The sequence below is a fragment of the Triticum dicoccoides genome, chromosome 6A (genome assembly GCF_002162155.2).
Source record: "Triticum dicoccoides isolate Atlit2015 ecotype Zavitan chromosome 6A, WEW_v2.0, whole genome shotgun sequence".
NCBI classification, from domain to species: domain Eukaryota; kingdom Viridiplantae; phylum Streptophyta; class Magnoliopsida; order Poales; family Poaceae; genus Triticum; species Triticum dicoccoides.
Window position 1 is genome coordinate 189,003,789 of NC_041390.1, and position 13,703 is coordinate 189,017,491.

Here is a 13,703-nt window from a genome sequence, read left to right on the forward strand (position 1 = left end):
TCGAGGGCTTAGCTGCAGTCCAGTACTCGCCTAAGTTTATAAAATCCTACTGAGTGGAGAGCAATCCTCTCACTCGGAGGCTTAGCTGCAGTCCAGTACTCGCCTAAGTTTGTAAAATCCTACCGAGTGGCGAGCAATCCTCCCACTCGGAGGCTTAGCTGCAGTCCAGTACTCGCGTAAGTTTGTAAAATCCTACAGAGTGGCAAACAATCCTCCCACTTGGGGGCTTAGCTGCAGTCCAGTACTCGCCACGAATACAATGTACCCTCCATCCTTGTCCGCAGGGAAAACGAGGCGCAGGTCGACTACGGCCCTCTTCTCCGAGCTACACCACAAATACAACGTACGTTCCATCCTTGTCCGCGAGGACGGCAAAGCGCAGGTCGACTGCAACCTTCTCCTCCGAGCTACGCCACATGTACAACGGAGCAGGCCCCGAAAGCAATGGCAAGTATACTCAAAAGCAATTCGGACAAATCCTAAAGTTCCAAGAAGCAAATCAAAAGTATTCGAGCATCAAGCCCAAAGGAGTTTAACGGTTACAGCAATCACTCGGCATTCCGAGGCAAATTTAAGACGGATTCAAATCTCAAAAGTTTATTCAGTCGGGAGGAGGAGGGCTGGCAGGTTCGACGAATTCGTCCAAGTCGATCCCATCCGTGATCCGAGTGGCAGCAGCAATGAAAGTCCCCATGAAGGACTAGAAGTCATGCCTTTTGGTGTTGGCGACCTTGATCACTGCCAGCTTGTCTTCATGAGCTTCCTTGCAGTGGACTCGTACCAAGGACAGCGCCACGTCAGCACCACACCGGGCGGAGGACTTGTTCCATTCTTGCACTCGATCAGGGATCTCGTCGAGTCGAGCCATCAGAGATTCTAGGTCATTTTGAAGCGTCGCCCTTGGCCAGAGCAATGAGTCGACTCGTGAGACTGCCACCTTCAGATGCGCGAGGTAACTTGTGACGCTGGCGACACGAGACTCCAGTCGGAGCATGTTCATGGCAGTTTTGTCGCAAACTGGAGAAGCGATAGGGTCCAGACCCATCTCGACCCTTCCGGTTTCCTCGTCAAAGTCTTGACTGAATTCTGCAATCAAAAAATTAGTGAATCGAATGGACAGGACTCATTTGCAAGCATCAACACAGTCGGTTTAAAAGGAGTACCTTCCAGCATAAGATAGAGCTTCTTGGCAAGAGTTCTCAGATAAGCTTCCATATCATTCCTCTTGTGGACCGCAGACTCCAGCTTTTCATTCAGGACAATTTTATCCTTCTTCAGACGACTCACTTCTCGGTTAGACTCATTGAGATATGACTTCAGCTTGTTCACCTCCCCTTCCAATGCTCTGACTGAAGCCAGCTTCTGGTCTGCAAGGGAAGTCTTATCCTGGGCTTCCTTCTGTGCAGCTGCAAGGTCCGATTCCTTTTTCTCCAGAGCCAACTTCATTTTCTCTGCAAAAGAAGAAATCGGATCAAACAAGAGATCCAAGAAATATTTTAAAAGACGATCGACGTGAACAGTCGACAGGCAGTTACCTTCCATACCAACAGCTTCATCTTGAGCTTTCTCCAAATTCTGTTGGGCCAGCTCCAAGTCGAGGTTGAGTTGCCTCTGCTTCTCCTCAAGTTCAGCAAACTTGGAAATGAAAGTACAAGATTTCTGCAGGAGGCAAAAGACGTGTCAATCGACAAGATCAAAGGTTATTTACTTTCAAGTGAATAAAACTTAAAGAGTTCACTTAGACCCCAGCCGACTGCACGCAGTCGACTGCGGTCTCGGGGACTACACCCAGCGGGTGCACTTGGCGTGCCCCCGCTGATTCAGACCCAACTCGACCGGTCTGCCCGGGTCAAGTCAAAAAAAAACTATTCAGACCCCAGTCGACTGCCAGCAGTCGACTGCGGTCTCAGGGACTACACCCAGTGGGTGCACTTAGCGTGCCCCCACCAGTTCACATCTCATTCGACCGGTCCGCCCGGGTCAAGTGGAAGAAAAAGAAACGAAGAAAGAACTCAAACCCCAGTCGACTGCCAGCAGTCGACTGCGGTCTCAGGGACTACACCCAGTGGGTGCACTTAGCATGCCTCCACTGGTTCAGATCCTACTCGCCCAGACCGAGTGGAAGAGCGCAAATGCCAAAGACAACAAAACACCTAGTGGGTGTACAGATTCGATGCAAACAACAGGAGATTGTATGGAAGAAAATATTTCGGGTAGCATATCCTAATAGAACAAGGTCAGTCGAAAGTCTACTTACTTGGACATTGGTCCGGAGAGCAGCGTTGGCATCGTAAGTAGCCTGGATATTCTCGTGCACTGTATTCATCCTCTCCATCATCACGTTAGCCTGACGGATGGCTTCCATAGCCGCATCTGACTGGTTTTCCGGAACAGGGTAGCTAGTGAAGAAGGGGGCAGACGACCCAGGTGCAGCAGCTTGGAGCTCCGAGGCGGGAGATTGGACAACTGAAGGAAACACCAGTACAGTTGACGGTGCGGGGCGCTCACTCGACAAGGGTACAACAAAACTTACACAGGCCCCGCCCGCGCCTTCAGATTGTCGGACGGTTGGTGTTGGCGTTGGTCCCTGCTGAGACGTCTTACCAGTCGCTACCTTTTTGTTCTTTCTGGGCCTATGGGCCACATCTTCATCGTCATCTGGGAGATCGATGACGTTGGGTGGAGCTGCAGAGGAGTTCAGTCGACCCCAAGTGAAACGCTAGAATTCAATCGACCAAGTAATCAAGAACAAGATCGTAAGAGTTTTTACCTGGGTTGGAGGTAACCGGATCTTCCATCTCCTCGTCTTGGTACTGGTAGGAAGAGGTTCCTGATGTAGCGGCACTGCAAATGTCCACACTCAGATGATTACGTTCTGTTGCTCAAGTCGACTAAAAGGACAGATCAGATGATTACCCGAAGATGGTGGGGACGGTCACTTTGGTTCTGGGCAAAGCCTTTGGTAGTTTGGAGGAGGTGGCCTTCGATGCTTTTGGCGCAGGAGGCGGCACAACCTTGAGCTGCTTCGGAGCCTTCTCAATCGGCGCTGGGGAAGACGTCCGGGGGCACTTCGAAGATTGCCCAGTCGGTGCGGTCGCCAGGACCGGGGTGCTCACCGGGTCGTGAGAGTGCTTGGATCTCCTCTCTCTGTGAGGAGGCGAGTCGACCTCTTCGTCCTCACTCGAGTCGTCGCTCTCCTCATCCTCCTCTGCATCCGAGTGCCACTCGCCACTCCCGCCCCCACTCGCTCCTTCCTCGACATCTTGCTCCTACACTCCATTGGGCATCAAGTACATATCAATGAGAGCCTGAAAGGACAACGAGCAAAGGAAATACAGTCGACCATCAACAAGGTGTCACACAGTGAATCGAGAAGATACTTGGCAAAGCAGAATCATACCTGTTCCGGCTGGCGTGAGTGGTCGAATGAATCACCCTCCTAGACCCCCGGGGATTGTCTTTGTTGCCGGTGATTCCCCTCAGCCACTTCTCCGTCGTGTCTTCGCTGACGTCCTCCGGGTGGATCCGAGTGGAGTCCTCGAGTCCCGAGTACATCCACATCGGATGGTCACGGGCCTGAAGCAGTTGGATGCGTCGACGGAGAAAGACCTCCAGCAGGTCCATCCCAGTCACCCCGTCGCGGACAAGTTGGACGACCCACTCGACCAACGCCTTAACCTGCGCCTTCTCTTCTGGGATCATCCTCAAGGAGGAGGGCTTCTCCACTCAAGCCGGGGAAAAGGGGGGAAGTCCAGTCGACTGACCCGGGGTCGGCTGGTCCTTAAAGTAAAACCAAGTCGACTGCCAGCCGCGGACCGAGTCGGGAAGGATCATCGCTGGGAAGGTACTCTTGTTCCTCATCTGGATCCCAAGGCCCCCGCACATCTGGATCACATGCGTCCTCTCATCACTCGGACTGGCCTTCTTGACCGACTGGGAGCGACAGGTGAATATGTGTTTGAAGAGACCCTAGTGTGGTCGACAACCCAAGAAATTTTCGCACATTAACACAAAGGCAGCCAGATAAACTATGGTGTTTGGAGTGAAGTGGTGGAGTTGAGCCCCGAAGAAGTTCAAAAAGCCACGAAAGAAAGGATGGGGAGGCAAAGAAAACACGCGGTCGACGTGAGTGGCGACGAGAACGCACTCACCCTCCCGCGGCTGCGTCTCGGTCTCGTTCCCTAGGAGCCGCGCCGATTCATGGGGGATCAGTCCCCCCTCCACCAGGTCATCGAGGTTATCCTGGCTGATCGTCGACCAGATCCAGTCACCCTAGATCCAGCCCAGCGGCAGGCCGGATCTTGACGAGGATCCGCCCCGGCTGGTCCTCTTGCCCTTCGTCTTCGCGGCCGCCTTCTTCACGCGCTCCAACGCCACCGTCTTCTCTTTTCCCATGGCGGCGGATCGAGTCCGAGCGAGGCTGCGACGCTGATAACGGAAGCGGGCGCGGCGGAGAAGTCTGAGGAAGAAGAAAGAGAATGAGGGCGCACTATTCAAAGGCCCAGTCCAGTGTCTTTTATAAGGTCATTCCCGAGTGACTGACTTGTAGGCCCAGACGATCTAAACAAATCCCGCAACAGTCGTGCACGTGACATGTGGCGAAAAAGGTGGTGCGGGGATCGAGGCGACCTGCCTAATCCAACCCGATTACCGCGGCCTCGCCCGTCCGGCGCGCTTCCCAAAATTCGAATCCCGCGAAATGCGCGGAGAGCAGAGCAACTTGTCAGACGTAAAACATCCTCCACATCGTCATTCGGAACTCTACCGTGAAAGTTCACTCGACAAAAACTAAGAATGGACCAAGGCGACTGAAAAAGAAGTTGATGTTATCCCCTCAGTTCATTGATCCAGAGCAAGATATACTCATAGCACGAAGAATGAGTCGGAAGTGTTCTCAACTCCTTCCTCACTCAAACCTTGATCCATTCGGGGGATAATGATGAAGCTATGTACCTAGGGTAGGGTCATGGATCTGATCAAGATACCCTCCCCAAGGACAACCATTAAAGAACCAGAAGCAGTCGAAGAAAAATCGTCGCCCACTCGACCATAAAGCCGTGTTCCACTCGACAGTCTTGAAGGCACTCGACCATACGAACAACCACTTGACTCCCAGAAGACTAAGAGCCACTCACTCTGCAACGATCGAGATTTAAGTCATAGAATTAATGGTCATTTATGTACTTTTATTGCAGGCGTTACCAGTAACGTCTCTACCTTTATGTACCTTAAACCCTTTGTAACTGAGGGAGGGAGGGGTCTGGCGAACTCTATATAAGCCACCCCCTCCTCAGGGACAAGGATTCGCACCCCCTGTAACTCACACGCGTATAATCCAGTCGACCGCCTCCGGGCTCTGAGTTGTTACTTCCTTCGAGAAGGGCCTAAACTCGTAAAACCCGCGTGTACAACTCCTCCATAGCTAGGATCTTGCCTCTACATTCCTACCCCCCATTCTACTGTCAGACCTAGAACCAAGACACCCGGCGCGAGTACGACGGTGACGAGGTCGAGGCAGTGAAGCTCTTCCTCACCGGTGACAATGATGTAGCAGCGGCGCTAGGGTTTGAGAAGCTCGAGCTGGAGAGAGGTCGAGCGGAGTAAAGGAAGTGAGGAAGGGGAAGGGGGTATTTATAGCCATGGTGAAAAACTGTTCGCCCAAAGAATTTGGATGAACGTGCCCGTGACCCTTCTCTTTCGCTTGACATGTGTCACCCACGTACTGAGAAGTGGAGATCGTGTGCGATCGTGGGTGAATAGATAAGTATATCATGGGATGCGGAACGGTTTGAGTGGCAAAGCCAAAAAATTGGATAAGATAAGTTCTAAAATTGCATTTGCAATTCTTCAGCTGACAAGGACACAGTGAAGATTTTGAATGAGTTTCAAATAGAACGCACATGAAGAATTTGTGAACAGATTGGGTTGAGTATAGCATAGAGGGGGAAGGGTCCGATCACATTCACTTAACAGAAAAAAAACAACTTGAAGAAATAGCCATAAGTGAATGGTGTAGAGGACATAAACTCATATATATATAGCCAATGAAGAAAAACGACGGAAACAATGAAGACACTGCAAAGTTGAAAAGCAACTGGGGAATTTCAAAGAACTGAGGAAAAACTCAAATTGAAGATTTTCAACTTTGGTGGTGGCGTGACCCACCGTATAAGAATGATGATTTCAGACACCGCGTACAATTGTCGTAGGGTTCTGAGAATCAAAATCTTTGTTAATTTCTTCACACTTAGAGTGTTATTTTTCACTGATTGAAGAAAAACGTTTTCTTCATGTTTTGCACATCTAAGTCATCAATTTTGCATAAGTGTTAGGATGAGTGTCCTTTTCAAAGAACACTCGAAGATTCTAAGATATTTAGCTCACACCGCAACTTGCTAAATCTCTTCTCATCCAAGGTCTTTGTGAAGATATCGGCTAGCTATTCTTCAGTATTCACATGCTCAATAGAAATGCCGCCCTTCAACACATGATCACGAAGAAAATGATGACAAATTTGAATGTGCTTTGTCTTCGAGTGCTAAACTGGGTTGTGAGCAATCTTGATGGCACTCTCATTGTCACAGAAGAGAGGCACATTCTTCACGTTGACGCCGTAGTCCTTGAGAGTTTGCTTCGTCCATAGCAATTGAGCACAGCAAGAACCAGCGGCAATGTACTCAGCTTCAGCAGTAGATAGTGATACACAGTTCTGTTTCTTTGAGGACCAACAGACCAAAGATCGTCCGAGGAAATGACATGTACCAGATGTTGACTTGCAGTCCACACGATCACCAGCATAGTTAGAGTCAGAATATCCAATGAGATCAAAAGCCGAGCCCTTGGGGTACCATAATCCAAGTGTTCGTGTGTGAGCTAGATATCGAAGAATATGCTTCACAGCCTTATGGTGTGATTCCTTCCGTGTAGCTTGAAATCGGGCACACATGCAAACATTAAGCATAATATCTAGCCTAGATGCACATAAGTACAATAAGGAACCAATCATGGAGCGGTATACCTTTTGATCGAAGTCAATACCGTTTTCATCAGTGCATAGATGGCCATTTGTGGGCATAGGGATTTTGACGGCTTTGCAATCTTGCATGCCGAATTTCCTCAGTACATCCTTGAGGTATTTCTCTTGAGATATGAATATGCCATTGCGTTGTTGACGAATTTGAAGACATAAGAAGAATTTCAATTCTCCCATCATAGACATTTGATATTCTTCACTCATCATATAGGCAAATTCATCACTATAACGTTGGTCGGTACAGCCAAACACTACTAGGGAAAAGCCTACCAGCAGCGAGGGTTTTGGGCCTCTCAGTAGCGCGGGCACCGGCGCTACTAATAAGGCGCTACAGCTAACGTATAGCAGTAGCGCCGGTTGTCCCACGCTACTGCTATACATGAATAGCTATAGCGCTCTTTGGGAAAGGGCGCTACTGATATTATCTGCAGCGCTGTTTGCTGGGACGCTCTACTGACAATGCGGCGCTACTGCTAAATTTCCCCCCTCGCTACTACTAGTTTATTTATTAGTTTTTTTCCTGCATATTTGTTTTGTATTTGTTTTGTATTTGAATAGGCTTTATACAATAATCTTTAGCATATCATACACATACAAATGTAATCAAAGCATATACATACAATTAGTCTCATCAAATCATGTCATCATCATAATCATCATCCAACACAAAGTGGTCTCTCATCATCATCTCGAAAATAGCGATACAAGTCTCGAATGATATGTAAATACATCATCATCCATATAAACAATGATATATGCGAGAAGAGCTATCACTTTGAGAACATGAGTTCGTATCCCTCTTTTGCATTAGCGTGAACCTCTAAACTAACTACTGCCTGTCACTCAGAAAGCGGAAGGGCCTGACACTCCGGCCACTTGTCGTATATATACTCCTGGCATAGCACTTCTTCGCCATCTATGATCTATGCACCTGCATCATCACATGAGTCGATGATATGCAACATATATAGTTGAGCAACAGAAAGAGACAAACTTGGCAAAAATAAAAACAACATATCATAAGCATAAATAACAAAGTTCATCGTACCCCAAAATGCCCTAACTAGAGTGATTTTCGCTAGTCGAGGAGGAGGACGGTTTAATTACATCACAAATAAAGTTTCACCATGCATAACTCAAAGTTTTGTCATACAGAAAGTATGGACTAAACAGACACATTGTCATATATCGACAATCACTCCAACATGTCGTTCCATCCATCCAAGTCAGGGAGATAGTCCCCGAGCCTAGTGAAAGGCTTCAGGTCGAGACGCTGAGAGGCTATCCATGTTCGGACGTCTTCCCGCGACATTTGTCCTTCTCTGTAGAACATCCCTGTTTTTCCGACGACCTCCTTCATGATGATTTGGGCAAGTTCGCGCTGGATGTTATAGAACTCAGCTCGAAGTCGATGATCCTTGATATCTCCTATGTCCTTTACCCATTGCAGAATATGGGCATCACTGGATCTAGGTGACATGCGAAGGTTCTGGTGATCCCGTCTGTACTCCAGCATGTGGTGTAGGACATAGAATCCATCATTAAGAGAATCGTTCGGTTGCTGGATGCAGCAGAAGTCGGTCTTATGGCCGAAGGCGACCCTGCCGCCCCTTCTCTTCTTTTCCTTGACCTCTCCACCCCTTGCTTGGTAGTAAAACATAGCACTGTCGAGAACATCCTTGATGTGGGTGTAATCCTTTTTGTGAATGTTCCTCGACGAGTCCAAGTAAAGAGCGTGGGAGAATCGGGGGTAGAGGATGATGAGGACGGCGCGCCCGCCGCTGCGCAAAATAAGTCCTCAAATTAATTAGCCTCCACCGTGCAAATGAATGATTGATATCGAAGGAAGGATAGCAGCACGGATGACTTACACGGGATGATAAGGCACGAGAATCGCCTCCATGTCCTTATTGGAGAGCATGAAATTGACGATGTAATCCCTCGCGTATTCATGGTGATTTGCGCAGACTCCCAAGAAGCCCTCGTGCATGTAGTACGGGTCAGCGACACAGATATGAGATATCTGCTCAACCCCGATGATGTAGTTCATGTGCAAGGCATAAAGGCAGACAAACGTAAAATCTAGCTTCTTCACGTGAAACATGTCGAATATGTAATCGAATCGAAGGAAGAACTTATCTGCAGGGAAGCTGTCGACGTACGACATTTGCCGCGGAACGTTAACCACGTAAAGTGGGTATCCTGGATCTTTCGAGGCGATGAGGTCTTTCTCTACCCGCAGCACATCGTCATGAAGTCTCTTTAGATCGCCGAATCTGGCCCGTAGCGCTGTTGCAGGTAGGATTGGTTGACCGGGGATATTCCATTTATCCGCACCAGGGATATCTATACGGTCCTGAAGCCGAGGCTGCTGAGGCGGCTGGATCATAGAAACAGCTTTTTTGTCTTTCCTCGCTCTGTTCCTAAACTTCTTTACAACCAGAAGGTCGTCCAAAATATGTTGAGACGGCAATTCAGGCACCGACTCATGACGCTCAAACCCTGAGGAGGCGCTAGTATAGACATACTGTTCAGCAGCGCCATCGTCGTCCTCATCCTCATCCATGGCGACGTCATCAGCGACTAATGGAGCCTCCTCCTTACCCCGTCCGCTATCACCCAACCTGACACCTGACGATAATTGGGTAGGTGGGGTGTTGATGTTCATATGTTGCTGAGGCTGCGTGCTCGTGGGTGTGCTCCCGGCCGCCTCCAGAAGAAGCAGACTCTTTGGCCACAACAGGACCCACCCAGCATTGCAACAATCACCAAGCCGCCGCGGTGTCTCGTCGTCATCCCCTAGTAGTACTGGAGGAGGCAAATTCTCGTGGCCCGGTTTGACACTGGCCACGGAAACCTTGAAGACGTTCAGGGGGATCGGTCGGCTGTGGAACAATGGTTCCTTCGGCTCCATTATCGTCGCCTTCCCCACGTCCACATTCTAGTCGTCGATGGTGTACAATATGGTGCACGGGGTTTCGTCGGCCTGCAAAGAAAAGTCTGCGATGTGAGACATCCGAAAGGCAATGAAAACGGGAGATTATACATTTATATTGAAGGGGGGAGGTGTGACAGATACCGTGAGGGCGTCGAGCTCAGCCAAAGACGAAGCACCGCCTAGCACGTCCGGTGCGGGAGCCGGTGCGGGAGCAGGTGCAGCTACAGGTGCTGGTGCGTCCTCCTTGGCCCATTTGGACTTCTTTCCGCCGTAACCACGGCTTCCGAGGTGGTGGCTCCCAATGTTCCTCTCTGGAAGCCCCTTCATGTACTTAGACATTTTTTGGCATCTTCGGCCTCGCAAGCCTCCTTGAATATTTGAAACTGCTCTTCCGTGATTGTCGGATTATCCTTTACAATCTCGGAGTAGGGTTCCTTCTTGTCGATGATCCTTGCTTTCACTCGATTTTTCCAGGCGGCCAACGCGTCGCTAAACTTGGTCATGGCGTGTTTGTTTATCTTCTTCATCTGGATCTTTATAATCCTTCTCATTCCGGCCCGGGAATAAGAATATCTGGTGAAACTTCTTTAGGAGGGAGCTCCTCATATTTTCTATCTTCTGTAGTTTCTCATCGTTGATGGTGGCGGTTGTCCGTACGATGCGGCCTATTTGATTGCCGTAGCATCGACACGCTTCCTCGGGCGCCGTTGGCTCAAAATTGCCGTCATCCACCTCCGTGACCACCACTCTAGTAGTCCTGAGTTTGTTAGGAACCCGTTGCCTCTTTGCTTTCGGTTCTACACCGGCTCCGCTCCCCGAGGCAGCGCCGGTCTCAGTCTCAGCGCCGGTCTCGATGCCGGTCTGAGTCTGAGCACCGGTCTCAGTCTCAGCACCGGTCTCAGTGTCGGTCTCAGTCCCCGATGCCACCGGTGGGCCCAGCAATAACATCGGTTGATCATCGGTAAGGCTAAAAAATTCGTCTGCCGCCCGGTAGGCGTCGTCGCAATCACCAGAACCCTGTCCTTCATCGTTGCTAGCCATGTTTCCTATGATTAAATCTAGTCAATTAATTCTAGACCTAATAAAATGAATAATGACATAAAAAGGCCTATTGTTTTGCAGGAATGTTGACTCCTTCCTGGTGCGGCAAATCACGGGCACTCAATATGTCCTAGTTTGTAGCACAAGTCATGCCGAAATTCATGGAAAATTTCGGCATGAGCTTTGCTAAAAAGTGGACAAATCGAGAACCTGAAATTTGCCGGAAAGGAAATGAATCAACATTCCGGCAAAACATAGGCCACTAAGCATCATTCCCTACAAACAGTGTCCAAATATACACGAGCAACCACATGTGCAAACAGTGTAGAAGAAAATTCATTTAACTACTAATAGAACAAAATTCAGTTAACTTTAGTGCTCTATAATGATGAAAGGAAAAAAAATTCAGTTAACTACTAATTTCATTCATTTAGGTTATTCATTTAACATCACCTAATTAACCTACTGTACCAATACTACTAGCAACACTACTAACCTAATTAACCTAGCAAAACTCTAGTGCCCTAACTGAAAAACATCAACATCTACTAGTACCACTATTACCCTAATCTAATTAACATCTACTAGTATCACTATATACTATACAAGCATCATCTACCCTAATTAAACCCTACTTCCCTAACTAACTTTGGTTGTAAACCAAATTTTTTGCTCTAAACTAATTTTTGCTCTAACATCTACTACTTAACATCCTTTGCTCTAAACTAAATTTTTTGCTATAAACAAACTTTTGCTCTACTAATTTTTTCTCTAGAATGCAGAGAGAGATGAGTGGGGGCAGGGTGGGGGACTTACAGAGAGGGGAGAGACGGTGGCGGGGAGGTGCTCGGTGATGGAGGCAGGGGCGGAGAGGGCGGGCTCGGGAACGGGCAACGGCGGTCCTGGGCGGGCTCGGGCGGCGATGAGGTGGAGGGCACCGGCGGTGACGTCGAGGGCGGTCTCGGGCGGCGGCGGTGAGGCTGAGGGCGGCCTCGGGCGGCGGCGGTGAGGATGACGGCGGCCTCGGGGGGAGACGGTGAGGTTGCGGGTGTCCACGCCGGCAGGAGACGGCGGTGAAGTGGGGCGACGGCGAATTGGGGAGACGGCGGCGAGGGCGAGGGATTTGGGGAAGAAGTGGTGGCCGGCGGGCGGGGGGGAAACCGCTGTTTAAGTGAAACGTAACGGTAGCACGTTTCCAAAAATGCGCTATAGCTAAGTTAGCTATAGCGCGTTTCCTGAAACCCGCTACTGCTATTCCTTTCTCCTTTTTCCCATTTTTTCTTTTATTTTTCTTTACATTTTATTTTTTTCCTTTCTCCTTTTTCTATTTCTTCCATTTTCATTTACTTTTCTACTTGTTTTTCACTTTATTTTATTTCCGGTAGCAGCAGCGCCTTACACGTAAGCGCGCTACAGCTAAGGAGAGTAGCAGTAGCGCTGGACCAGTATACGCGCTACTGCTAGGTTGGGCTAGCCATGCGCGCCCAGTTCAAACATAGCAGCAGCGCTTTTCGCCAGTACGTGCTACTGCAAAAGTCATAGCAGTAGCGCGGTTTATTTACGCGCGCTGCTACTAAGTAGCAGTAGCGTTTGATTTTGTACAGCACTACTGGTAAGATTCTGTGTATAGGCTTTTCCCTAGTAGTGAAAGATAATATCATCAACATATATTTGGCACACAAACAGTTCACCATCATAAGATTTAGTGAAAAGAGTAGGGTCGAGTGAACCGGGTTTGAAGCCTTTCTTCATGAGGAATTCCTTCAAAGTATCATACCACGCCCAAGGGGCCTGCTTGAGGCCATAGAGGGCCTTATTGAGTCTGAAGACTTTGTTAGGATGCTTTGGATCTTCAAAACCTGGGGGTTAAGCAACATATACTTCTTCCTCAAGCTTACCATTGAGGAATGCACTTTTCACATCCATTTGATATAGAGTGATATCATGATGGTTAGCATAAGCAAGTAATATGTGAATAGCCTCAAGTCTAGCAACAGGTGCAAAAGTTTCATTGAAATCAATTCCTTCAACCTGTGTGTAGCCTTGAGCTACAAGCCGTGCCTTCTTCCTTACCACAAGGCCATTTTTCATCTTGCTTGTTGCGATAGATCCATTTTCTGCCAATGATATTATGCTTGCGAGGATCTCGATGTTTGACCAGTTCCCAGACGTTGTTGAGCTCGAACTGATGTAATTCTTCTTGCATGGCCTGAATCCACTCAGGCTCCAGAAATGCTTCATCTACCTTAGTGGGCTCTGTGATAGAGACAAAAGCATAGTGCCCACAAAAGTTAGATAAATGTGAAGCTTTGAGTGTGTGAGAGGACCTGGTGCTTTAATAGCATCGATGATCTTTTCAACTTGCACTTCTTTTGCAACGCGAGGATGAGCTGGTTGTCGTTGAGGAATTTTATCAGCATTTTCTTTAGCACCATTTTCTTTAGTATTTTCTTTAGGTGCATTAGCTCGACGTTAGTCATGTTCTGGAATGTATTGTTCAGCAGATTCTTCGGTAGGAATGACATCCTCAGTAGCCTTGAACATGATAGTTTCCTCAGGTGCCGGTTCATCTATCACATAAGGTAGGTGCTCTCTTTGCGAGCCATTATTTTCATCGAACCACACATCTACAGTTTCAACAACCATGTGAAGAACATTGTTGAAGACTCTGTAGGTGTGCGAGTCCTTTCC